This window comes from Lissotriton helveticus, chromosome 6, assembly GCF_964261635.1.
Source record: "Lissotriton helveticus chromosome 6, aLisHel1.1, whole genome shotgun sequence".
In the NCBI taxonomy this organism is placed as follows: Eukaryota; Metazoa; Chordata; class Amphibia; order Caudata; family Salamandridae; genus Lissotriton; species Lissotriton helveticus.
The window spans coordinates 371,655,352-371,681,146 of NC_136067.1; the positions used below are offsets into that span (position 1 = coordinate 371,655,352).

At 43.5% G+C, this 25,795-nt stretch overlaps 1 protein-coding gene across 7 annotated transcripts in view; it reads right to left on the bottom strand.

Moving 5' to 3' along the window:
• Positions 1–25,795, bottom strand: part of HPCAL1 (hippocalcin like 1) — a 1,733,702-nt gene that overhangs the window by 928,662 nt on the left and 779,245 nt on the right. The gene's annotated exons all lie outside the window — the stretch shown is intronic.

Sequence of the window (25,795 nt, forward strand, 5' to 3'; positions counted from 1 at the left end):
TGGATCCTCTCACTGTCTCACTCCTCTTCCGTCATGCTTACTCCCTAAAACTGACCCACACTCCCTTCCTTACCTTTCTTTGCTCTCTTACTCAGTTCCTTTCTGTCACTCTTTCCTTCACTATCTCTATTTTCTCATTCCTTCACTTCCTTTGTCTCAAGCTCACTTGCTTTTATCCTCTCTTTATTTTCCCTTTTTCATCAACCTCGCTGCCCTTCACTCATTCTCCCTTACCCTTGTTCATCTCCTACTTTGTCTCTTGTATTGTAAAATATATATTATAAATATTGTAACTTATTTTGTTTTGTCTTTCACAGATATAAATTTAAATGAATATATAAAACTAAGTTGACATTACTTATAAGGTAAGTTTGATGTACAATATTTATTTTCTCTATACTGTTTTCCATAACCTCACTACTCTTCTTTGATATTCCCACACCTCTGTTCCCTTATTGCGCTTGTCTCACTTATTCTGAATCCCCACATTTACTCTCTTTTTTCACACTCTTCTCTTACTCTCACCTTCTTTCAGGCCTTCTCTTTTACTATCTTTCCTCTCTCTTCTCTTACTTCTTCATTTTATTTTTTCCCTTCCTTTACTCTCCTTACTGCACTTCATTAACTCCTTCTCTTACTTCCTCTGTCTTCTTACTTCTACACTCCCCTTCCCTCAATCTCTTTCTGTTAGCTTTATTCTCTCCATCCCCTTAGTCTCTCAATTCTGTTCTGTCATGCTCACTGCCTATAACTCAGCCATACTCCCAAACTCACCTTCTATCAGACCTTCTTCTTTAGTTTACTTCCTCAATCTTTCCTTCCTTACCTCCTTCACTCTTTTGTCTTCCCTTATTTTCTTATTCCACTGTACTAACTCCTTCTCTTACTACTTCTGTCCTCTTAATTGTACAATTCCCTTACCTCATTCTCTCTCTGTTAGCATCATTCACTTTGTCTTTTTATTCTCTCACTCCTTTTCTATCATGTGCAGTCCCTATAACTCAGCCATACTCCTACACTCACCTTTTTTCAGATCTTTTCCTTTACTTTCGTTCCTCTGTCTTTCCATCATTCGCTCCTTCACTGTTTTCACTTCCCTTACTCTCCTTACTCCACTTCATTAATTACTTGTCTTATTCCCTCTATCCTCTTCCTTCTACACTCCTCTTACCTCATTCTCTCTCTATTAATCTCATTCTCTCCGTCTCTTTAGTCTCTCACTCTTCTTCTGTCAAGCTCACTCCCTATAACTTACTTATACTCACACATTCACCTTTTTTTATACCTTCTCCTTTACTTACCTTCCTCTCTCTTCCCATCCTTTGCTCTTTCATTCTTTTGCTTTCTCTTATTCTTCTTACTCCACTTCAATAACTCCTTCTCTCAAAACTTCTGTCTTCTAATTTATTCACTCCACTTTTCTCACTCTTTCTCTATTACCCTAAAATAATTTCCAGCGATGTATCTTTTCACATGGGGCAAGTCCCATGTGAAAGTGTATGCGTCAGTCTTACACCTGCTGTGAGGCAGACAAAAGATTTAGACGCAACGGCGTCCTAAACGTGACGCAGTGAAATCTCATAGATTTCACTGTGTCACCTCTACGACCCTTTCCTGCGTCAATACGCCCCTTTTGCACACATTACACCTGACGTAGGTATAATGTGGCACAGGGGTTTACAAAGTTACGCATCTACCTAGATGTGTCACTTTGTAAATATGACTCAACAAGGTGCATTTTTTACAGCACTGGTGCGTCACAAAAAGTGACGCGCCGGTGGCGTAAAAGTGACGCATGGCCTCATAAATGAGGCCTTTAGTCTTGTACTCATGCGTCATATTTAATTTATGACGCATTATGTCACAAGGAGTTACAGATACGTCAGTATTTCTGACGTATCTATAAGCGCATAAGTGATACATTGCTGGAGTGTGTTATAAAAGAAACGCAACTCTAGCAATGCATCTTTTCACATGGGGCCAGCCCCATGTGAAAGGGCCTGCATCAGTCTTACGCCTGCTGTAAGGCAGGTGCAAAATTTTGACGCAACGGCGTCCTGAAAGTGACGCAGTGAAATCTCATAGAATACACTGAGTCACCTCTACGACCCTTTCTTGCGTAAAAGTGACGCATGGCCTCATGAATGAGGCCTTCAGTCTTCTACTCATGCGTCATATTTAATGTATGACGCATTGTGTCGCAAGGAGTTACAGATACGTCAGTATTTCTGACGTATCTGTAAGCACAAAAGTGATGCATTGCTTGAGTGTGTTACAAAAGTGACGCAACCCCAGCAATGCATCCTTTCACATCGGGCCAGGCCCATGTTAAAGGACCTGCGTCAGTGTTACGCCTGCTGTGAGGCAGGTGCAAAAATGAGGCCTTCAGTATTCTACTCTTATTTTTTCTTTCACTTTCTCTGTTTCTTCACTGCCTTACTTACCTGTTCTCACACTCACTTGTCTTTATCCAGTCTGTATCTCCACTCTTTCCAAAACATCACTGCTCTTTTCTTACCCTTCCACACCCCCGTTCCTTTACTACATTTTTTTCGCGTATCCACATTCCCCATGTTCACTCTACTTCTCCTCACTCTCCTTCCCCACACTCACCTTCTTTCAGTCCCCCTACTTCACTTCCCTTCTCCTCTCGTCCCTTTTTTTGCTTTCTCACTCATTTTCCTCTCCTCTCTCAATGCACTACACTTCACTTACTCTTTTTCATTTTTTTAAGAATACAGCTCTTTGATGAGAATTGGAGGTAGTTCTGAAAAGAACTTTTTTTTTTCTTCTTTTTTCTTTTAACAAAAACAAAAACAGGGAATGGGAAACTGCTCAACAGGAGCAAAAAAACAAAACAAAATTAGGGCTGGGAACGGCAGCGATGGTTATCCAATGCTCGAACCATGAGCAGAACACTTTGTTCCGCATAGCAAAGTAGCTGATCGCAATATCTGTATCTCTCCCGGGCAAAGTTCTGGGTGTGCCTCCTCTCGACATGTCGAATCATAGTGGAGTTTCCAAATGAATATTTCTTTGTGGGGTCACCCCGTGACAGGACAGTGTGACAAATCCTGCACTCCACCTTTGGAGCATTTACTTTTTTCTGATCATTTGGAATGGAAAAAAACTTTCATATGAAGTGTTCTTTTATCTTCGGCTGAGGAACTTCTTCATCAAGAAATCCCTCTATGTCATCTTCACTGCTGGATGCTCTGGCAGCCATGGTAATCCAAGATAGTAATCCAAGAAAGATCTGAGAGCAAAAAGAGAGGTCTTGCAGTCACAAAAGTGAAAGAAGAAGTGAAGGAAATGGGTGGGGATGTCATTCTTTGTAAAAAAAACTGTTAGCAACCAATGAAAAGTGTTATTTTAAGGTCACATGACTTGACGCGCTTACGCTGCGTGCACCGGAGCGCTTCCGGGGGCGCTTACGTGGCGCGAACGTAGGCGCTTCCGGGGGCGCTTACGCGGCGCGAACGTAGGTGCCAGGGGAGCTTACGCGGCGCGCCTGAGTGTCGTTTTGATAGCTTTACGGCAATGCAAAATCATTTTCGTTTCGTAAATCAAAAATAATGCTTTCACAAGTATGGTACTAAATGTCTTCCATTATTATTTACTTTTCATGCATTTTTTTTTACGAACGCAGAAATAGCGATCTGGGTGCGCTCTCGGGAGAGCTTACCGGTGCGCGCAGCCTGAGCGCACCAGGAAAAAATGTAAAAAAAAATGTATACATTTAACAATTGGTTTTTTTATAAAAAAAAATATAATTAATTGTTGTAAAAATCAGCTAACAAAAAAAAATAATCATAGGTTACAAAATCGATATACAAATGAATTAGGTTTTAAAAAACTGTGAAATTCACTGAAAAAAACATAGGTTTCACAAACGTTATAGTTAGGAATTAGCTTTTAAAAAACCTTTGAAATTCACTAAAAAAACATAGGTTTCACACTCGTTATAGTTAGGAATTAGCATTTAAAAAACCTTTGAAATTCACTGAAAAAACCATAGGTTTCACACCAGTTATAGTTAGCTGAATATTTTACTCATACAAAACCTTTGAAATTCCCACGTTATAGTTAGTTGGACTCACTATAACTCGCGCGCCCGCAATCCACTGCTGATGATGTCACATATTACATCATTCATGACATGGTCAGTGACATCACTGATGACATCACTGATGACATCTCAAATGACATCACTGATGACATCACTGATGACATCTCAAATGACATCACTGATGACATCACCGATGACATCATCCATGTGATAATATGACGCACCTCTTCACACTCTAATCTAACTTTTGATACACCGAGTGTTAAATACAAAAATACAAACTACCATTTTTGAAATTATTGACACACCAATACCCATAACTACATACGCACTCACTGATTCCTAAGTCTCCACACACATCCACTCATTCACCCATACAATCACTCATACATACAGTCACTCATCAATAGAACACTATCATATCCACTCATACACCTATACAGACACTTACATGCTGACACTCATCCACAAAGTTACTCAAACACCTAGTCAGTTATGCAAAGAATCAATCACACTGCCATTTCCTCAACTACAAAGTTATACACACTAAACCTTACTTATTCAAACTTATACTAACACATACTTACTCTCTTTTACATTCACTGATACAAGTACACATTGATCCATACAGTCACTTACGCAAACACAGGCTCTGATGTTTAGTCATTTATATATGCCAACTCTCACATGCACTGTGTTTTACATATGTATTTACTTGGACATGGAGCACTGTGATAGCCATTCACTCACCAACACACCCATGCATACAGTCAACCACCCATTTAGCTCTTTGCACATGCACTCTTGAACCCACATACCAAGTGAATCAACTGCTCACACATATTTGCACAGAGTAACACACCTCCCAGCCACCCACATACACACTCACCCTCACATACAAATATTTGGGCAACCAATCAATAACCCATGTCACTGACCATGTCATGAGTGATGTAATATGTGTCGTCATCAGCAGTGGATTGCGGGCGCGCAAGCTATAGTTAGGTGAAGTAACTATAACGGGGGAATTTCAATGGTTTTGTATGAGTGAAATGTCCAGGTAACTATAACATGTGTGAAACCTATGTTTTTTTCAGGGAATTTCTAAGGTTTTTTAAATGCTAATTCCCAACTATAACATGTCTAAAACCTATGGTTTTTTCAGTGAATTTGCAAGGTTTTTTAAAGGCTGATTCCTAACTATAACGTGCTTAAAACCTATGGTTTTTTCAGTGAATTTCATAGGTTTGGTAAATGGCAATTTTTAAATGTATGGTTATATTTTTTTCATACAAATTTCCTAAATTTTTTATAATAATTATTTTTAGTTATTTTATTTTTTAAATTACATTACATATTGTATCTGTAATCGTAAAATTACATTACATATTGTATCTGTAATCGTACTGTACGCGTACCCGCGTATACGTTTTGACGTTCCGAGTCGCATCGGCACTTTCGCGTGATGTCATGTACGTTTGTACGGCGCACCGTATGCGTACTCCGTGAAAGTTTCTTACCCCCAGATTCATCAAAGTCATGTTTTGCGAGTCCTTAATAGCGAATTTTAAGGATTCGCTATTAAAGACTCGCAAAACGAGATGCATGTAGAAATCGCAATTTTTTTGCGATTTCTACTGTATCCCTATTTGCGATTCGCTAATTGCTAATCGCAAATAAGGAATGGCTTTCCTATTCATTCCTATGGGCCTAAAGGCCCATAGGAATGAATGGGGAGTCATTCCTCATTTGCGATTAGCAATTAGCGATTTGCAAATAAGGAAGCAATTTCAAGGGTGCCAGGGTGTCCAAAGGACACCCTGTTGCACCCCTGAAATGGTAATGTACACTGGTGTTGCACACACACATGTCCCAAGGACATGTGTGTGTGTAACATACAACTTAGAAAAATGCACTAAAGTGCATTTTTTAAAGTTTTTGCTATTTACCACGTAGTCAGACTTCACGGTAAATAGCGCCCCCAGATTATGAATTCGCAATTTTGAAATGGTTCATGCATTGCATTTAAGGAATCTCAAATTGAGATTCCTTAAATGCAAATAATCACAATGTAGCGATTTCTAAAAATGCGATTTTTGCATTTGGGATGATGCATCCCAAATGCAAAAATACCGCTCGCAAAGGGAAAGATTCTCAGAATCTGGCCCTTTGCGAGCGGATTTTGGTTTGATGAATCTGGCCCTTAATGTTTAAAAAGATATATCTATGTAGTTAATGTAAATATTAAGGCAAGACATTATCTGAGATAATCATGAAAATAATATTTATTTACTTTTAATAAGCGTATATTACTTTTAAAAGCAATTACGCAAATCACGGTGTACGTGGTACATAGCGCATCGTAAGAGCACCGTACGCGCACCACATGTGACTTCAAAACAAGAGATTTGATTGGTTCGTAATACTTCCTATTCTAACTGTTGAAGGACCCCACCCATTTTAATCATTCTTCTTTGACTTTCACTGAAGAACCATCTGTTTTCTAAAGCTCCTGTGTTTTTGAAGACATTTTTTTTTTTTTTTTTTTGTTCAAAAACCTTTATTGGAGTAAGCATAGAAAAGTACAGTAATGGGCCTACAACCTCACGGGCTGGCCGCTAATGACAAGGCACAATGCATGAAATAAAAATGTACACCCGTGGTCAGGCACAGCTCGAGCACAAAGCATTACTCTAAATATATCACAGAGCAATTTGAATTTTTATTTTACAAAAAGAAAAACATACACTAAAAGGCGAATGCACGATAATGAAGGTCAGCCCAAAGAACGGAGGGGATGGTCCACGATCAGGAGAACACACCCAGAGCCCAGAGGCTCCAATCAAGTCTGGAGGGGGGAGGGGAGCAGCGGGGAGAAACGGAAATATAAAAGAAAAACAATATGGAAAGGTTCCGGGAACGCTCGTCTAGGGAGATAGGACAATCTCAGCAGTGCCTACAAGGGGAGGGGTGCAAATACCCCCACGATAATCATTCCACTGGCCCCAAACCTTCGTCCACGCCCTGGGTCTGCCCCTGGCCACATAAACCGTCTTCTCGCGAAACATGGACCAGTCCATGTTATCCTCCCACCTCGAGACCTCAGGGGGCCTGGACGCGCCCCAGAGTTGCGAACATCCCGCTTCGCAATCATGTAACCCAGGGTAGCCCATCTGGTCTGGGCCACAGAGTAGTCAGTGGGCTCCCACACATTCAACAGACATCGCCGAGGCTCCGGTCGCAGGGCCACACCCGTCACAGCAGTCATCACCTCAAGCACAGCAGTCCAGTAAGCCGCTACAACCGGGCACTCCCAGAGGATATGTAAAAAGGTCGCACTCAAACCACAACCACGCTTACATAGCCCATCCAAGGAAAAGCCCATCGTCACCAGACGCGGACCCGTGACATAAACTCGATGAAGAATCTTAAGTTGAACCAAACGAAGACGGGCAGGAATGGCCACCTCCTTGGGAGAGGAGAGTGCCGACTGCCAATCCTCGTCGTCCAGCTCCAACCCATCGCCAACCCAAGCCTCCCGAAGTCGGACCAGTAAGTCCGCCCGATTATTGATCAATTTCTTGTAAATCAGAGAAATAGTGCTATCGGGAAGATGCCCATCAAGGACACGGTCCTCGAGGGGGGAAGATTCAGGCAGGGCCTCATCAGGAACCAAAACTGAGGCGAGGGCGTGCCTGACCTGCAGGTAGCGAAAAAATTCCCTACCACTCAAACCATATTCCGCCTGGAGGGCTTGGAACGACTTCACACAACCGTTCGAGCACACATCCCCCACCTTACAAATCCCAATCACATCCCAGCGGTCAAAACCCTTGGTAGACCAGAGTCCGCCCAAACGTTCTGAGGCATAAAGCGGCGTCGCCAACGTCAGTCGATCCTCCCACCCCAAACTCACATTCGCAGCTCGCCATACGGTTACTGCGATTTTGGATGGGCCCACAAGATGGCGCCCGGCCGATCGAGAATAAAGCGCTCTAGTAAAGTCCCCACCCGGAAGCTGGAGTCTATCCATCTCGAATGCAGGATTACGACCCGGGGAAAACATAACATGATTAATGGCAGACAACTGGGAAGCCCAGTAATATCGCTTGATATCGGGGAGCGCCATGCCCCCGTCATACCAAGGGATGGTGAGCTTTGCAAGTGCAATACGCGGACGCCCATCCCATATCAATTGCCGTTGAAGACTCTCAATCTCTTGGAAATAGGTCTTAGGAATAGCGTCATAGGAGTTTTGGAGCGCGTAAAGGAATCGCGGCAAGGACATCATTTTAAACAGGGCCGCCCTGCCCAGAGGAGACAAAGGAAGCTTACGCCAACGGGCCACATCCAAGCGCAGTCTAAGCAACGGTGGTAGGAGATTACGCTCAAAGCGGAGCGACGGGTCTAGCGTAATAAAGATCCCTAAATACTTAAAACCCGACTGGACCACCTGAATAGGGAGCCTGCTCGGCAAGGGGGGCAAAACACCCGAGAGAACATACACACAGGACTTGGTCCAGTTAATAACAAGGCCCGAGTTGGCTCCAAAGGAAACAAGAACGTCAAACAGAACAGACAAAGATTTACGCGGGGAGGTGAGATATAAAAGGATATCGTCCGCGTAAAGCGAAACGCGGTCCTCAAAGTCCGGAGACCAGCGAATCCCCTTAATGGAAGGTTCCCACCGAAGCCAAGCAGCCAATGGTTCCAAGGCGAGAGCAAACAGTAACGGAGACAAGGGGCATCCCTGACGGGTACCCCTACCAAGGGCGAAAGGGGCCGAGACCCTACCATTCACCACTACCTGCGCCAGAGGTTCCGCGTACAGTAACTGGACCCAACCAATAAACTCAGGCCCAAAACCAAATTTCTCAAGAGCCGCCCAAAGATAAGGCCACTCCACCGTGTCGAAGGCCATGGATGCATCCAACGATGCCAAAATGGCCGGCTCCGTCAGAAGCCCCGCTCTCGCGACCGCGCCATGAAGACGACGTAGGTTCAGAGCCGTGTTGCGATGCGGGATAAATCCAGATTGATCCGGATGGACCAAGTCACTAATGACCGTCAAGAGACGGGATGCCAGGAGTTTCGCCAGAACCTTGGGTTCAACATTTAGCAGGGATATGGGCCTATAGGAGGAACAAAGATCACGCGGTTTACCCTCCTTGGGGATGACAACTATTGTGGCCAGCCTCTGATCATAAGGGAGAATACCCCATTCCCGGGACTCCAGAAACATGGCGCGAAGATACGGAGCCACCCTATCGGGACGCAACTTGTACAATTCGATCGGCAACCCGTTCGGGCCCAAGGCTTTGCCCGAACGGAGGGAACGGATGGCAGTAGCTATCTCATCAACCGTAAAGGGGGAGTCCAACGCCACACGGTCTAAATCGGAAACAATGGGCAGAGCTATATCACGCAACAGAAGACGAGAGTCAACCACATCCCTCACAGACACAGGGGTATACACCACACGGAAGTACTCGGCAAAGCGGTCAACTATTCCAATCGGGTCCGTTACACTCACACCACACGCAGACTGAATCACGGGTACCACACGATTAGCTCTCTCCTTCTTATCCAGCCATGCCAGCAATTTACCCGCTTTGTCACCCACATCATACAAACGTCCCTGTTGCTCCCGAAACATCACTTTGGCGGCATCTGTGACCATGGACTTATAGGCAAATTGTTTCAGACCCAGGGCATGGAGCTTCTCAGGCGTGACACCAGATTCCAAACCCTCCTCCAATGCAGAAATCTCCCCCTCAAGATCAACCACCTCTCTATTCCTCGCCCTCTTAGCCTCAACAATAAGGGAGAGGGCCTGCCCACGGATCACGGTCTTAAAGGCCTCCCATAAGGACACAGCAGAGGAAACCGACCCCTCGTTATCCAGAAAATACGAGTCCAGGGACTTAAGCAATAGGGTGCGGGTCTCGGGGGAGGTAAGGTACCACGGATTAATGGGGGCCACCCGGCCCACTGCCTCCACCCCAACCTCGAAACGAAGCCAGAGCGGAGAGTGGTCAGAGATACCCCTGGGCAGGTGCACAATCTCACGCACCTCTGGGGACTGAGCCGCAGGCATCAGGAAATAATCCAGCCGAGACAGACTCCCGTGGGCCCCAGAGTGAAAGGTGTACTGAAGCTGCGTAGGATGCAAAAGCCTCCAGCAATCCACCAGGCCAAAGGTATCCAAAAATCCACCCAACCACTGCTGAGCCACCGGGGTATCCCTAGGGGGGTGGCGATCGTGGAGGCCGGAGACTACCGAATTAAAATCACCAGCCAGAAAGAGAGTACTATCAGGCAGGTCCAACAAGACACGGCCCAAATCTGAAAAGGTAGAAGTCTGCAAGCCGGGGGGCACATAAACAGATAACAAGGAGAGAACACGGCCTTCATATCGACCCACAAGGGCAGTAAACCGCCCCCGGTCATCCTGAATAACATCATCAATAGCCAGGGGGAGGGAAGCCCGAATAAGGATACCCACACCCCTGGAACCCGAGGTAAACCCCGAATGTGCTACGAGGCGATAGCCCCATCTATTCATTGCATGACAAACATTGCCTATCAAATGAGTCTCTTGCAGGAAAACAATGTCAGGAGATAAACGTCGTATACATTTCAACACCACACTTCGTTTGATACGATCTCCCAGACCGTTAACGTTCCACGAAACAAATCTCAACCCGCTACCCCCCATCCCACCCGACAAAGCCCAAACCCCCCACTAATGAGCATGACCACAAAAAGCAGTTCAAATACAGAATAAAGTCGCCTTGAACACAGAACACACAAACAACAAACTTCCCAACCACCCCACCCCCAAGTAACAAGAGAACACCCCCACCCTGCACCCCTGCAAAAAGCTAAAAAGCCACCCCAACCTGCAGTGTGCCTGTCGCCCAAGAACCCCTATTCTACACAAAGACCCCGGAGGAGGAAAGGCTCCGTCCCACCCGCCCCCCGATCAAACCAATGACGAGAAACAGAACATACATCAAAACACACATGGGGTAGAGGAACATAGGCTTACATCCCTGGAAAAGTTATACAAAACAAGACATCAGTCAAAGACGAAACGTTCAGCTCTCTACACCACCTTCAGCACCGCCCGGGTGGGCTTCGGACTCAGTCTCAGGAGGGCGATTAGGCAGGGAGTCCAGCCAGTCATTCACAGCATCTGGCCGATCAAAGAAGAAAGTTCGATCATTATACTCCACCCGCAGCCTGGTCGGAAAGAGCATTGCGTAACGCATCCCCATGTCCCTTAGACGCTTCTTGGCACCACGAAATCCCATACGCTGCTTCTGGACCTGTTGGGAAAAGTCCGGATAAAAGTTCACCGTGGCATTCTCAAAGGCCACCGGGCCCTTCACCCGCGAGGCCTGCAGGATAGCGTCCCGATCCCTATAGTGGAAAAGCTTTGCGACAATAGGTCTCGGCGGGGCGCCTGGCTTGCCCTGGCCCCCCGGAACACGATGTGCGCGCTCCACAGTGAAAAATTTACTAAGGCCAGACGGAGAAAGGTGGTTCTGGATGAGGTCTTCAACCAGGAGATCAACCGAGTGGGGTTCTGGATTCTCCGGCACACCAACCACGCGAACATTACAGCGACGTGCCCTGTTCTCAAAATCCTCCAAGCGCCGGGTCATGAAATCGTTCACCCTACGGAGATTGCCAATCTCCGTCTGAATATCAGAGACATCCGTCGTGAGGCTGGATGATTTGATATCCAACGACTTCACCTTTTCGTTCGTCTTGGAGAGATCGGCCCGAATCAAATTCACCTCAATTGCCACAGTGTCAAGTTTGTGGGCCAAGGTTTCGTACTGTTGGCCTATGGATTCCCTCATGCCAGAAATGGCGCCCATGATGTCCTGCAAGGAGGGCTCCGTCGACGCATCCACTACTTGGTCAGACGCAATTGGACCGGGCAGGGCAGCTCCGGGGGACCCCTTAGAGTGGGTATAACGATCCATAACATTAGATTGAACCGGACCCCCGCGCAGAGGTGTCTTCGTCTTGCACGTCTCTCGGTCCCCTCTGCCCGCCATTTTGAAGATGCGTCACGAGTAAAGTCACCAGGGTCGACGGACCGGGCACCAGGAATGGAGGCCCCGGGACCAAAGGAATACAAGAGGGTATCACTAGGATAAAGGCAGCCCACTCAAGGAACAGTCAGCCAAGAGCCAGACAGCCTACGCGTGTCCCGGCCGCAGCTCTGACCAGACCCTCTCACCAATGTCCCAGTCTGAGGCAGAAACGAAACCGAAACTTAGGAAGGGGACCCTCAAGACCAATCCCTCTGCCGTTGTTGTTCAACTCCAAGACAGCCACCAAACCTCACCCAGTCCCGGGCGCACTTCGAGGGCGGAGCCCAAAAGTTCAATTGAACATAATTCAGCCACCCGATGTCCAAATCAGTTTCTGAAAAGTCCAGGTAGATCAGCCCAGCGTCCTCTATATGAATCCTCGCAAAAAGTCAGGATTAAAGCAGGATATTAAGCCGGGAGCGGCGGAGGTCCGGGGAGCGCTGTGCTCACGCGGCCATCTCGGATGCCCGCCAAGCTCCTCCTCCTTTGAAGACATTTTTAATAGGGCTGCCCGCCAGGACGAAGATACATCTGAACACTCTTCAGAAGAAGAATTTCTTGCTGAGGATACACAGCCAAAAAGGAAGGAAGCTCTGACGTGGAAGTTTTTTACATTTCCAGACGGAGAAAAGAAAGTGAATGCAGTGAAGGTCACCTGCAAAGTGTGTGGGACCATGCTTTCTAGAGGTGATCCGAATAAAAAATATTTATTTGGAACCACCAGCATGGTACGACATGTGAAGACTCTTCATCCCCGCAATTACGCGAGAGCTGCATGTGACAGGCTGCAGGAAGACCCTCCACCAGCTGTAGCCAGCACTTCCACAGCACCATCTTGTCCGCATCCGGACATCCGTCCTGATTTTGGAGACCTTATTATTCTTTGCAAATTTTTTAAAGAGACATTATGTTATGGTGAACAGTCTATTGATTTGATTTGCAGGCGCAAACAGGAGCACTGTTGCTCCCGCAGTAAAAAAAATTTTGTTTATTGTTCCCGTTGCAGACTGTTTTGTTTGCGCAGTTCCCTTTTTTTTCCTTTGAAAAATACAAAAAAATAAAAAACTGTTAAAATAAATCCCCCAAAAATACAAAACTACAAAAAAGACAAAAAAAAGTTATTTTAAGAACTAACTTCACTGGTCAAAAAAAGAGCTATATTAGTATGATAGTGTGTACAAGTTTTTTTGAATGAATGTGTAGTGCATAAATGAATGAAAGAATACATTAGTAGTGTGTGATGAATGCAAAAGTGCAGAACTATAAGGAAGTGCTACAGCATAACTCTATAAGGAGTTTACTTGCAGTATACTGTAGTACTACCGAAGCACATCAATGTAACATATGTACATAAATAAGTTACAAGTCTATGCTTCCTACTGCACTGCTGGCGAAACTGCCTGGGTGAATTTATAAGTGTTTGTGTTTTAATGCAGTGAATGGATTAGAACAAACTGCTGAATGGGTCACTACAACAGTGCAACAGCAGTGACAGACTGCGTGGTGGAAGTGTAAAGATACAGACTGGGGAATTGAAGGTGTGAAAGACAAGTGTGCAGGTAGATAGTAAACTATAAGCATAGTGCATAGCGGTTTGAAGCAGTTCATGCCCTAAGGCCTACTTTGCTGCATGAGTACTTGGGTACTGACTGAATGTTTACAGTTCTGCAAGGACAGTGCCTGACTGAATTTATAAGTGCTTCAGTTTTAGTGCAGTAAATGGATTAGAACAAACTGCTGAATAGGTCACTACAACAGTGCAAAAGCAGTGACAGAGTGCTTGGTGACATTGTAAAGATACACACTGGGGAATTGAAGGTATAAAAGACAAGTGTTCAGGTAGATACAAGACTACATGCATACTGCATAAGGGTTTGAAACACTCCATGGCCTAAGGCCTACTTCGCTGCATAACTACTGGCTACTGACTGAATCAATAGAATACTGTTAAGAGAGTGAGTGAATTTATAAGTGCTTGCATTTTAGTACAGTGAATGGATTAGTACATAGTGCTCAATGCTTTATTATTATTAAACATTAAAATGATTATTCAGACAGCTCATATTCTAGCACAGCTTCTAAAAGGAGTTCATCTGGTACTTCTTCCAGATCATACTGCTGATTTGCCATTTCAGAGTTTATAGCTTCCAGTAACTCTACGTCATTCAGTGCTTCCAAAAATCGGCATCATTGCTTTCATTTTCAAATTCACAGGTGATATCTGCAATACTGATGTCCTCTGAATCAGTCTTGCTGCCTGTTACAGATTGTTTTTGTACTGCAATTAAACTGTTGCTCATTTCCAATGTGTCTTCTGAAATATTCTACTCTTTATCCATAACAAATCTGTTATGTTCTAGGTCCTATCACAAAAATATAAACACTTCACTTTAACAGTTTTCATAGTACATAATACAAAAGTAGGTTTAGCAACTATTTTGGCTCAAAAAATATTATGTAAATACATTTGTCCAATAACATTCCATAGAGACAGAAGGTAAAAGACTGCGTGATTACTAGGCAGCTCTTGCTTCGTTTAGTTTTAATCTTTGATGAATTTTAAAAACTGTATGAATTGTAGAAATTGAATTTGATGTAGTAACTGTAAAAATTGAATTTTAAAACCTTAAAGCCAGCTTTTAGCACAGAGGACTCGAGCACTTTAGAGCAGTAATACACATCGTGACTGACGGATTTAAAAGTCGGCCTGCACCTTGATTTTAATTGTGCTACGCCGTGCCGTAAGCATTCTCCACATACGTTCGACAACTGTATTGTGCTGAAATTTAAATTGGGCCCTTGATTACCAAGTGGACACCCGATCCGTCTCGGCTTTTGCCGTGGGCACGGCGGGCTCTTTCTTCCCCCCACGGCGCTTCCGATAGCCTACACCGGTCAGCGCTCCAGACCCCCCGGAAAGCGGTCCCGCCCACTCCTGCATATAGCGGAGTGTGTACAGCGGACTCGCCCAGACAGAAGGTAAAAGAGACTGCGTGATTACTAGGCAGCTCTTGCTTCGTTTAGTTTTAATCTTTGATGAATTTTAAAAACTGTATGAATTGTAGAAATTGAATTTGATGTAGTAACTGTAAAAATTGAATTTTAAAACCTTAAAGCCAGCTTTTAGCACAGAGCAGTCGAGCACTTTAGAGCAGTAATACACATCGTGACTGACTGATTTAAAAGTTGGCCTGCACCTTGATTTTAATTGTGCTGTGCCGTAAGCATTCTCCACATACGTTCGACAACTGTATTGTGCTGAAATTTAAATTGGACCCTTGATTACCAAGTGGACACCCGATCCGTCTCGGCTTTTGCCGTGGGCACGGCGGGCTCTTTCTTCCCCCCACGGCGCTTCCGGTAGCCTACACCGGTCAGCGCTCCAGACCCCCCGGAAAGCGGTCCCGCCCACTCCTGCATATAGCGGAGTGTGTAGAGCGGACTCGCGCAGCGACGCGCAGGCAGCGCGCATAAGTCGCGCCAAAGTCAAGCCCTGCCTGTCTGCGCCTGTCCGCGTCAGGCCGGGGACAGGCCAACTTCTCCTGACCTCACGACAGCCCGTCGTTCACAAACAGGTATTAACTTGTTATTAACACAATCTCTAAAATGATTACCTATACCCGCACGGAGCTCCTGTTCCTCAACGCGTCCCACCGAGCTGTCGTTGCGCCTCCTATCAATCCTGGCCCCCCGTGAACTCGTAAACCTCTGACATGCCTGTACAGAAACGTGCGGTCGCTCCCTAAGCATTTCTTAGAGATCTGGGACATACTCGATCAAGAAGCCCCAGATCTCTTCTTCATTAAAAGTAAAGTAAAGTCCACATTTGTAAAGCGCACAATCACCCGTAAGGGTCTCTAGGCGCTCGGGGGCCGTCGGGAAGATTAAGCGAGCTATTGCCCAGAGTCACATGGTGCTGGGCTGACCGGCCGCCGGAGCCGGGGATCGAACCGTGGTCCCCAGATTCCAGCGTCAGTCGCCCTGGCCGCGGCGCCACACCTCTTCCCAATTACCGAAACCTGGTTATCAGAAACATCAGACCCAGACATAGCAGTAGCCCTTCCCTCTGATTATAAAATAGTCAGACTAGATAGAATTGGGAAACGAGGGGGAGGGACTGCAATAATCTATAAAACGGGGATTGAAATCAACATCATTGCCACTCATCTCGAGACCTGGGGAGAGTTTCTAATCTTTTCCCTTGTCCTCACTAGGAAGGAGTCATGGAAAGGAGCCCTGATTTACCGACCCCCAGAGACTAAAGCTAATTTTTCTGCCCAATTAGTTGACATCCTGGCACCCCATATATTAGCCTGTAAAAATTTTCTACTATTAGGCGATCTGAACCATCACATGGAAATAAACGATGACCCTTACACAATGGAACTAATGAATAGTATTGAGTCCCTAGACCTAAGACTACTTAAAACTGACCCTACACATAAAGCGGGTCATTCGTTGGACATTGTATGTACCAACTTCCAGGATACGCATATTAACGAACTAATTCCTGTTTTATGGTCAGACCATGTAATAATCAAATTTACCATTAAAACATATGAGTCCCTACAGGTCCACGCTAAAGAAAAAAAGCTGAGCCGCCCATGGAAAAAGATCAACTCAGAAATGTTCCCTAAAACCTTTGCTCCCCCGAGAGTAAGTGAGGACATAGAGCGGTCCTAGACTTTGATTCCGCAATCAGTAATACTCTGGATTCTATAGCTCCTAAACGCCTAATAAACTGCCCAAAACTGAAATCGCCCTGGTTCACTGATGAACTGAAAATTACTAAACAGCACACCAGGAAAGCTGAACGAAAATGGGGCAAATCAAAAAACATTGATGACAAACTACACTATAAAATTGCTCATAAAGAATATATGAACAAAATCGCCAATGCTAAGAAAATCTATCTTGGGGAAAAAATTAAAGCAGCTGGAAATTCACAGAAAGAACTCTATGCAATTGTAAAAGATTTCTCAAACCCCATTGCTTGCCAAAAGGTTGTTCAGGAATCCCAAGACTGGGCCGATAAAATAGCCACCTATTTCAAAGACAAAATCAATGCAATCCATGAATCATTCCCCACAGAAATAGGCACAACAAGTGAGGCATGCTATGCTGATCCCCCCACCATAAACCCCACACAGCAACATTTAGCTGACTTCGGAACAATCACTGAGGACGAGGTAGCTAATATACTAAAAAAGGCCAAATCAGGATCTCCCAAAGACCCAGCGTCCGCCCAGATCTTAGCTAAACTTGCACCCGCCCTGGCTCCCACACTGACCTCTATTTTTAATGCGTCCCTAACATGTGCCATGTTCCCTACCCCCTGGAAAGAAGCCATTGTGAGGCCAATCCTTAAGAAAAATAACGCAGACCCTAAGCAACCGATGAATTACCGCCCCATATCTTTACTACCACTTTTTGGCAAATCTATGGAATCTATTATCAACGCAAAACTGGTAAAATACCTTGAAAGACACACGCTATTAGATTCCTCGCAGTCAGGTTTCAGAGCTTCTCATAGCACTGAGACCACACTGATAGAGGTGGTTGATAACATTCGGTTGGCACTGGACTCCAAACAGTCGGCAATTCTCATCCTGCTAGACCTTTCGGCGGCCTTCAACACCATATCCCACAGAGTCCTATTAAAGCGACTGGCAGGGATAGGTGTCGAAGGCCAAGCCCTAGGCTGGATCCAGAGCTATCTTACAGGCCGTAGCTCCAGGGTCAAATCAGGACCTTTTTCATCAGAAGCTATTGACAACGAGAAAGGAGTGCCCCAGGGCTCAGTTTTAAGCCCAACTTTATTTAACGTCTACGTATCACCACTGGGCAAAATAATTAGGGACTTCGGCTTCGACACATTGTCGTACGCCGATGATACCCAAATTCTCATAACACTTGGCTCTGATCCATCAGAGACTAAAGTGAGATTCAGGAACTGCATGTTAGAAATAAAGGGCTGGATGACCAATAATTTCCTGATGCTTAAAGCAGGCAAATCCGAAATAATGCTTTTCGGCGCGGCCAATTCCATCTGGTCTCAAGAGTGGTGGCCACCGGAACTTGGACCCTGTCCATCCCCAAAAAATGCTGTTCGGAACCTGGGCTTCACCCTTGATGACAAGCTGTCCATGGCTCCCCACACAGACAAATTAGTACACACCTGTATAGGTCTTATGAGGAGCCTAAGGAAAATATTGAAATGGCTACCTCTGCTCTACCGTAAACCACTGATTCAAGGCTTAATCATTAGCCGCCTCGATTATGGTAACGCACTCCTCGCTGATGCAAATGAAGGCACACTAACTAAATTGCAGACACTCCAAAATGCAGCAGCCAGACTGACTCTTGACTTACCCCCACGCACTCCCTCTGCCCCTTGCCTGAAGAAACTGCACTGGCTTCCAGTCAGAAAGCGCATAAGGTTCAAGATCTGTTGCCTAGTGCACAAATCATTAAATGGACAAGGCCCGAAATATTTAAAAAGCAAACTTCAGGAATATTGCCCGGAAAGAACATTACGCTCTTCAAACAAAAATTTCCTAAAAATACCAAGAGTTCGTACGGTCAGAAATGGAGATAGGAGCTTCTCGAAGGTAGGCCCTATGGCATGGAACTCCCTGCCTAAGGCTTTAAGAGCAAATCACAATCATAAAACCTTCCGGAGAGAACTCAAAACTTTACTATTCAAGGCAACAGCATAACAACTCTTCTCTCTCGCATTTTCCATACCCTCTGCCAGCGCTGTGAGACCTAATGGTGAAATGTGCGCTTTATAAAAATAAATTACAATTACAATTACAATAGTAGAGTTTTAGTAGTTCATAATGTTATATGAATATAATTGCTTATTAAGGTATTCTATTTTTAAGTTTTCGTAGAATTCGAAACCAGTCACTCCTTATAACTAAGGAAAATGACTCAGGCTGTTATACTAAAAGGCAGTACTAAAAAATGTTGAATATGTCTATTCACCTTACCCCATCCAAAGTAGTAAATGTGTTTTAGTAAAATGCAAGGGACACTGTTGCTTGTCTAGAATAACACTGTGAATCTGCATGTATTTAGGTACCATTCTGACACTATTTTTTAAATACTTCATGTGTTTTCACACACATGAATCCTTAAAGACCTATCCAGTACTCAACTTTTAACATAATTAGAAACTAGTCATTCTTCATATATGTCCAAAATACTCACAGTAACAGCTATAGAACGCCCCATGAACGCAAAGTATTTTGTATGATGAGGAGATATTTACATAGAGAAGAAAAGCTACAGACAGTAACTTATCCTGTCCTTGTAAATATGAAAGAGTATTTGAAAGCACACTTTGTAACGTATTTTATGTTGAGCAATTTGGTATCTTTTAATCCTGAAGTCCCTGGTCTCTACTACCCAAGCATGTCTTTCTATTCAATACCATACAGGTGCGTAGCAGAGAGCTGTTCTGAAGCCATGTTCCATTTTATACATCTCTGTAATAAAACTCTCTGGCACTTTTTTAATATATCTTCTAAGATAGTGGGTCCCCAGGGACACTCAGTTTGCATATTAACTTTATCATATATCTTTAAAAGATACAAACCATCTTTGCACAGATATGTACTCCGTCCATCTGTTGTTCCTTCAGCTCTGTAGAAGCACATCCCATTGACCATTTTTTATAGTTACTTATACTTGCCTTAAAAGTAATAAATATTTAAAAAACTACTTTTTCTAAAATTAGCATCTGTGGAAGACAAGAAAAAATACAGTTACAATATATATTTTACAACACAGAAAAAATTGTAAAACATTTCATTTGCCTTTTTTGCTGTTGTCAGAATATATTGAATTTCACTAGAAACAGTGATTTCAATTGTACTCATCACATAACAGCGGGCAAAACAAAGACAATCAATAAGATTATCTTAAAAAAAACATTTAAAATTCTCAATAACAGTCTAAAAAATAGAAATAAAACATATCTTAAAGATTTTTTTCTAAGAGCAATTTCTTACCAAAATATGAAACAACTCAAACAATGATAAAATAACAAAACATTATTATTAATTTTCATACACTGTAAATAATGTTGTTTAGCAATATATGCTGACAAAATATACAACAAAAAGTTCTTAAATATTTTAGATACTTTTCCTCAAGGCCAAATAGTATTCGTGAAATCCTTTGTTTTTAAGTTGTCCAATAGTAATCCTGAAAGGCCAAATTTTATTCCTAAAACTTTGGCTTCAAGAATATTAGGTACCAATTTGGTAATTCTTTAGGCAAACGTTGTTTAAAAACCTATTGAGCATCATTGCAATATGTCCAACCTTTATCACATTTTAGATAAGCAGTATAATGTCCAGATGTTGTAGAAGGACCATCATGAAAAATAATTGCTACAGTTACAAAAGTTCTTCCTGATATTGATACATGAGTCGCTACAATTTTTTTAATTAAAGTTTCCAATTTTCTTCCATCAGCTGTACAACGTTGCAACATTAAAATTACATACTGTCCATATCTTTGTATAAATAATCCTGATGACATTTCTGATTTACATTGGCTACACTCCATATTTTGAGTTGCTCCTCTAACTAGGTTGTTAAAAGACACTGATTCACAGTCTGGTAAAGTCAAATATATAAATCTTTCACTGTCTATGTTAGTGCTACATGTAAAACAATTTTCACAGTCATGTTGCCATTTGTAAGAAAGGCCAAAAAGATTTTCAATATCTATACCTTCATGCTCCAATATATTAACCATATACATAAGAAATTCCTGACAATCTTGCTGAATATTCTTTGTAAATTGAGTACAACCAGAACATATGTCCAATACATTTCGAATATCAGAAACAATTTGCATTTTACTGTTATCACTACTACATTTCTCATAAACAGAAAACAACAACAAACTATTTTTTTTCCCCGATTATCAACAATTTGCTGCTGCATACTTTCAAGAAAAAACAACAACATTGACAACTACATTAGCATAGCAGTTGACACCAGAACTATTTTCAAACTGATAACAGTGTCCTTTTTCTTTTTGCTTGCAATCACAACTTTATCTTGTTATATTTCTTTCTTTATACCTTCACTACAGATATTCTCATATCTTCTTTTTCGACCTACCACACGCTTTTCAAAAACTGGATATTGACCTACATTGGGAGCATATTCTCTTCTTAACCTATTATACTCTTTCACACAATTTGCATCTGCATTAATCTTTCTCTCATCAAAATCAATCAAGTACAATCCAGATAAAGTTCTAACCTGAGACAAATCAACATATGCCATACCCTCTTCAAACAGGGTACTTCCAATATTCACCAAAGCACTATCTACACTTAAACCTTAAGATTTATAAATGGTCACCGCATATGCCAAAGAAACAGGAAACTGTTTTCTGTGAACATACAAATCTTTTACAAGCAAAAACCGAGCTGAACAACGACTAAATTGTTGTACTTTTTCAATTTGATCAAATTTGATTTTTAAAAATTAAATACTGTCTCTATTTAGATAATTAACGAAATCAACAACTTTACCCATTGCTTCATTTACTAAACCTTTTTCCACATTCAAATTAAGTCTTAAAATTACCCGATAGTTTATACATGCATATAAACTCTTTTCTAAACCAGCAATTTTAGATATCGATTTTTCTAAAGAATCCAATTTTCTTTTCAACTTTTCTGTCAAAATAATAGTGATTCCTTCAAGCTCTATTTTATCAATAGCTTCCAATTGTATAATTTATTCATTTTCCAACTTAAAAATTTCTTCATTGAATATAGAACATTCACGCAGTGTTGGCATTAGGAAGATTATAGATTTGATTTCTGCAATTCTCATATATATTTTCTCAGGAACGATATTTTAATTTGGAAACAAATTGGAAAGTAATCGTTTCTGTAAAGCTTGTTTGCCATGTTCAGTCACTTTTCCAATTCTTATATCTTGAAGAATAGTTCCATATTCAGCATCATTTGCCTGTCGCATATTTGTAATAAGTTCCTTATATTCAAAATATGACCATATGTTAACATTTCCAATGCTACCCAAAGACTTTCTCGTATCTTCATGTGCAAGTGTTTTAAATACTGGTTGTCCTTTTACAGGAGTAAGTTGTAGTAGATCTCCAAAAACGATGACGTGTTTTCCTCCAAATAACACGTGGTTCTCTGTTTTAAGACTCTGCTGTATTCTTAAATGCACAAAGGCAAGCATTAAGTTTGATAACATGCTAGGGGGGGCGGGCGTGGCTTCGCTGTGCTGCGAAATGGCCGCCTGCTAGTGCGGCTCCACCAGTCAAGCCCAATTAATCCGACATAGCTCCATCAAAAAGTGCCCAAACCGCATGCCTGAAGGAAGGATTCGCCCTGAGCAAGTTGTGGCTACAAGAGGGACCGAACAGCGGAACGGAACCAAGCTGAGAGAGGCAAGCGAGGCTGGCGGCCTACGGGCGTTGCCGACACAAGGAGCCAGGGTCTCTTGTTACGGCCACGCCGGGGGGCTGGGGTACATGCGAGCGGAATGGAGGCGAAAATAGCGGCGCAATCGGGAGAACTCAAGCTGCGGGTAGTAGACTATACCCAGCTTCTGAGCAAGTAAGCTGCAACTGATTGTGGAGCATGAGCGACAAAGCGGTGACCCGAGTGCAGAGTGGGTGGAGGTTCGCAGCCTGCAGCCGATGGCGTTTCCCAACCAACGCATAGGCAGAGACATGAGAAATTGTGTGCGCTGAGTTGCCGAAGGAGAGGAGACTGCCGCGGCGCCGTGCTGGAGCTCTGCGGCGGTGAAGTCTACGGACACGGCTGCCATTTTATGGGTTGGTCCGGGGATGCCCGAGGGGTGTGTGGCCCTGACCGAACACTGAAAGCACCGGGGATTGTCATTTTTGAGCGTATGCAGGCCTTGGGTACATGTGGCAGAATGCGAACGCTTCCAAAAATATTGCATGCGGGTTAGAGTGCTGGCCGTAAACAGCGCTGGGGAGTGCATGGTGCAGTGCAGTTTGAAGTGATGGCGGCCCACGGCCCAGTGTACACCACGGTGCAGAAACAAGACGGTACTGTGGCTGAGGCAGAAGCACTGCTTTGGATTATATTGGGGAAGCCAGCTGAGACTACGTGCTGTAAGGTGAGGGGTGGCAAGCTGCACAGGCGGTAAAAGGCGATTGGAGATAACGCTGCTGAATGGCTGCTGTCATTGCCTGCGGATTAGCTAACCTATCAAAAAGGACAGTTCTGGCACTAAATTAATGGAAGACAGGGATGTTTGGGACACAGAACATGCTAAACTAGGCTGCCCTGTCTCACTGATTTGAACGTTCTTGTGGTGTATGCAGTGTACCGGTGACTGTAGGTGAACGCCTTGTGTCAACTGAAGAGCCACAGAGCAGTGAGGGAGTCTCTGAAAGGGGTGGAACGGAAGACACTTGCTGAAATTGGAGCGTTGCTGAGTGCCCTTCCCCTAAAGCGTTCTCTCTCTGGGAGCATAGTACAAGTTGTTTGGGCGAGTCTGTGGAAGCAATAAAACGCACGACCAGTACATGAACAATACCTGGCTAACCATCTGTCTCTGGAATAGAGGCTTTATACTGAATGAGCCATATATATTAGCACTGGACACCCTACGTTGCCCGAGGCGAGTCAAAATGGGCAAACCGGATACAAGACAGCCCCGGATCACATTCAACAAAAAATCTAGTAAGTCTGCGGAGGATGAATCTAGCCAACAGAGCATAGCCGGAGAAAGCACAGACTCTACACCCCCGGAAGAAGATATCAGGTCAATGTTCAATGAATTGAAGACCAGTCTTCAGGGTATAGACTCCAAGATGGATTCCATGGCCGAACGAATGGACAGGATTACGCACAGGGTCCAAAAACAAGAAGGACGTCTGACTGTGCTGGAACTGAGACTGAAAAAGGACAAGCGGATATGGATAAAAACTACATTGCCTAGAAGGAGTATTGCACGCTATACAGCAGAAGAACGATGATTTGGAAGCCAGATCGAGGAGGAACAACATAAGAATCACAGGAGTAGCTGAAACGTCAGATATCCAGAGCATGGAGAAATACATTGAAACAATGATGACTGATCTTTTTGGTGCAGATCTTTTTGCCATGTTTTTAATAGAAAGAGCGCATAGATCGCTGGGTCCTAGACCACATCCGGGGACGTCACAGAGACCCATAATAGCAAGAGTACTTAACTATAGAGTCAGTGACATGATCCTTAGAATGGCGCGTGAGAAAGGCGACATACAGTACAAGGGAAATGCAATTGCAATGTACCCAGACTTCACGTTGCAAGTCCAGGCTGCATGTAGGGAATTTTTGTCGGCTAAGAAGATATTCCAGCAATTAGGCACAAGGTATTCACTTATATATCTTGCAAAGTTGCGAGTCCAGGGACATGGAAAACCCACTTTTTTTTACGGACGCCAAAGCGGCTTTAGCTTATGCGAAGCAAATGATGAAGGAAAAAAAAAAGTGGGGTGACAAGTGACTCCCAAGCTACGAACAACATGGGTAACAATGACTGAAGACTGAGTCCATCCCAACCAGGTAGGCATATAAGTCGCCCAGTTTGCTATATTGCGATGTCCGTTTCAAATGGTTTGCACAGTAATGTAATTTATGTTTATAAAAAAGCTATGATTGAGGACAACGTATACCGAATACCTCTTAAGAAGCCGATCAAAATGTTGTAAATACGCATGCAAAATGCTTTGTTGTGGTTAGACAGTGGCTCGACCACCTTGCCATGAGTGCAGGGGAGGAATGCGGTGGACCCACATCCCCCATGGGATGTATCCCCTAAATTTAATGTTGTGGAGTTTATATTTACATTGGTGGGGTGGTGGGAGGGATCTTTCACAACCTGATTGAGGGGGTTATACCGGTAGCATCTAGAAAACGATGTAAAGTAATTCCTTTAATATTGTGTGCTGCCAACCCAGTTGGAGCAGTGACAACACAAGACAAATGCGACTCAATTGTTTTCTGTAGATAAGTTGCAGATAAGTTGTAATTACTTTAATTTAAAAAAAAATCCTGTTCCAGCTTGTCCACTCACATACATTCGGATAGGTTGAAATGACGTGCATGAGCACTCTTTCTTTTCATGAAGTAATCCATGGTCAATCTGTTGTCTCACTTGCTCATATATTTGTTTCTGTTCAACATTTAGTTGTTCTTCCAAGTTTCCTAAGTTTGTTACATCTTCTCGAGCTTGATACATTGCTGTTTCTACCTCCTCCATGGCAATTGCTGCTTCATTTTGAACAATGGGTTCTCCTAGTGGATCCTGACTCAACAAAGCAGAAGTTTGACTGTCTTGAGAACTGTCTCTAGCAATCTCAGCTGCAATTGTAGCTTCTTCCGCAATTTCATCATTCAACATTTTGACATAATTAGCAAAAACAGGACATTCTATAGTATCTTTAGTTGCGTTGAATGAATCTTCGTAGCTCTGAAAATCTCCAAGTAATTCCAATTCTGAACGCCATGTCTTAAAGAGTTGCAAAAGAGCTAAACAGTAAAATTCCCTTTTGTCAGGAGTATCGCAATACAGTTTTCGGTGATTAA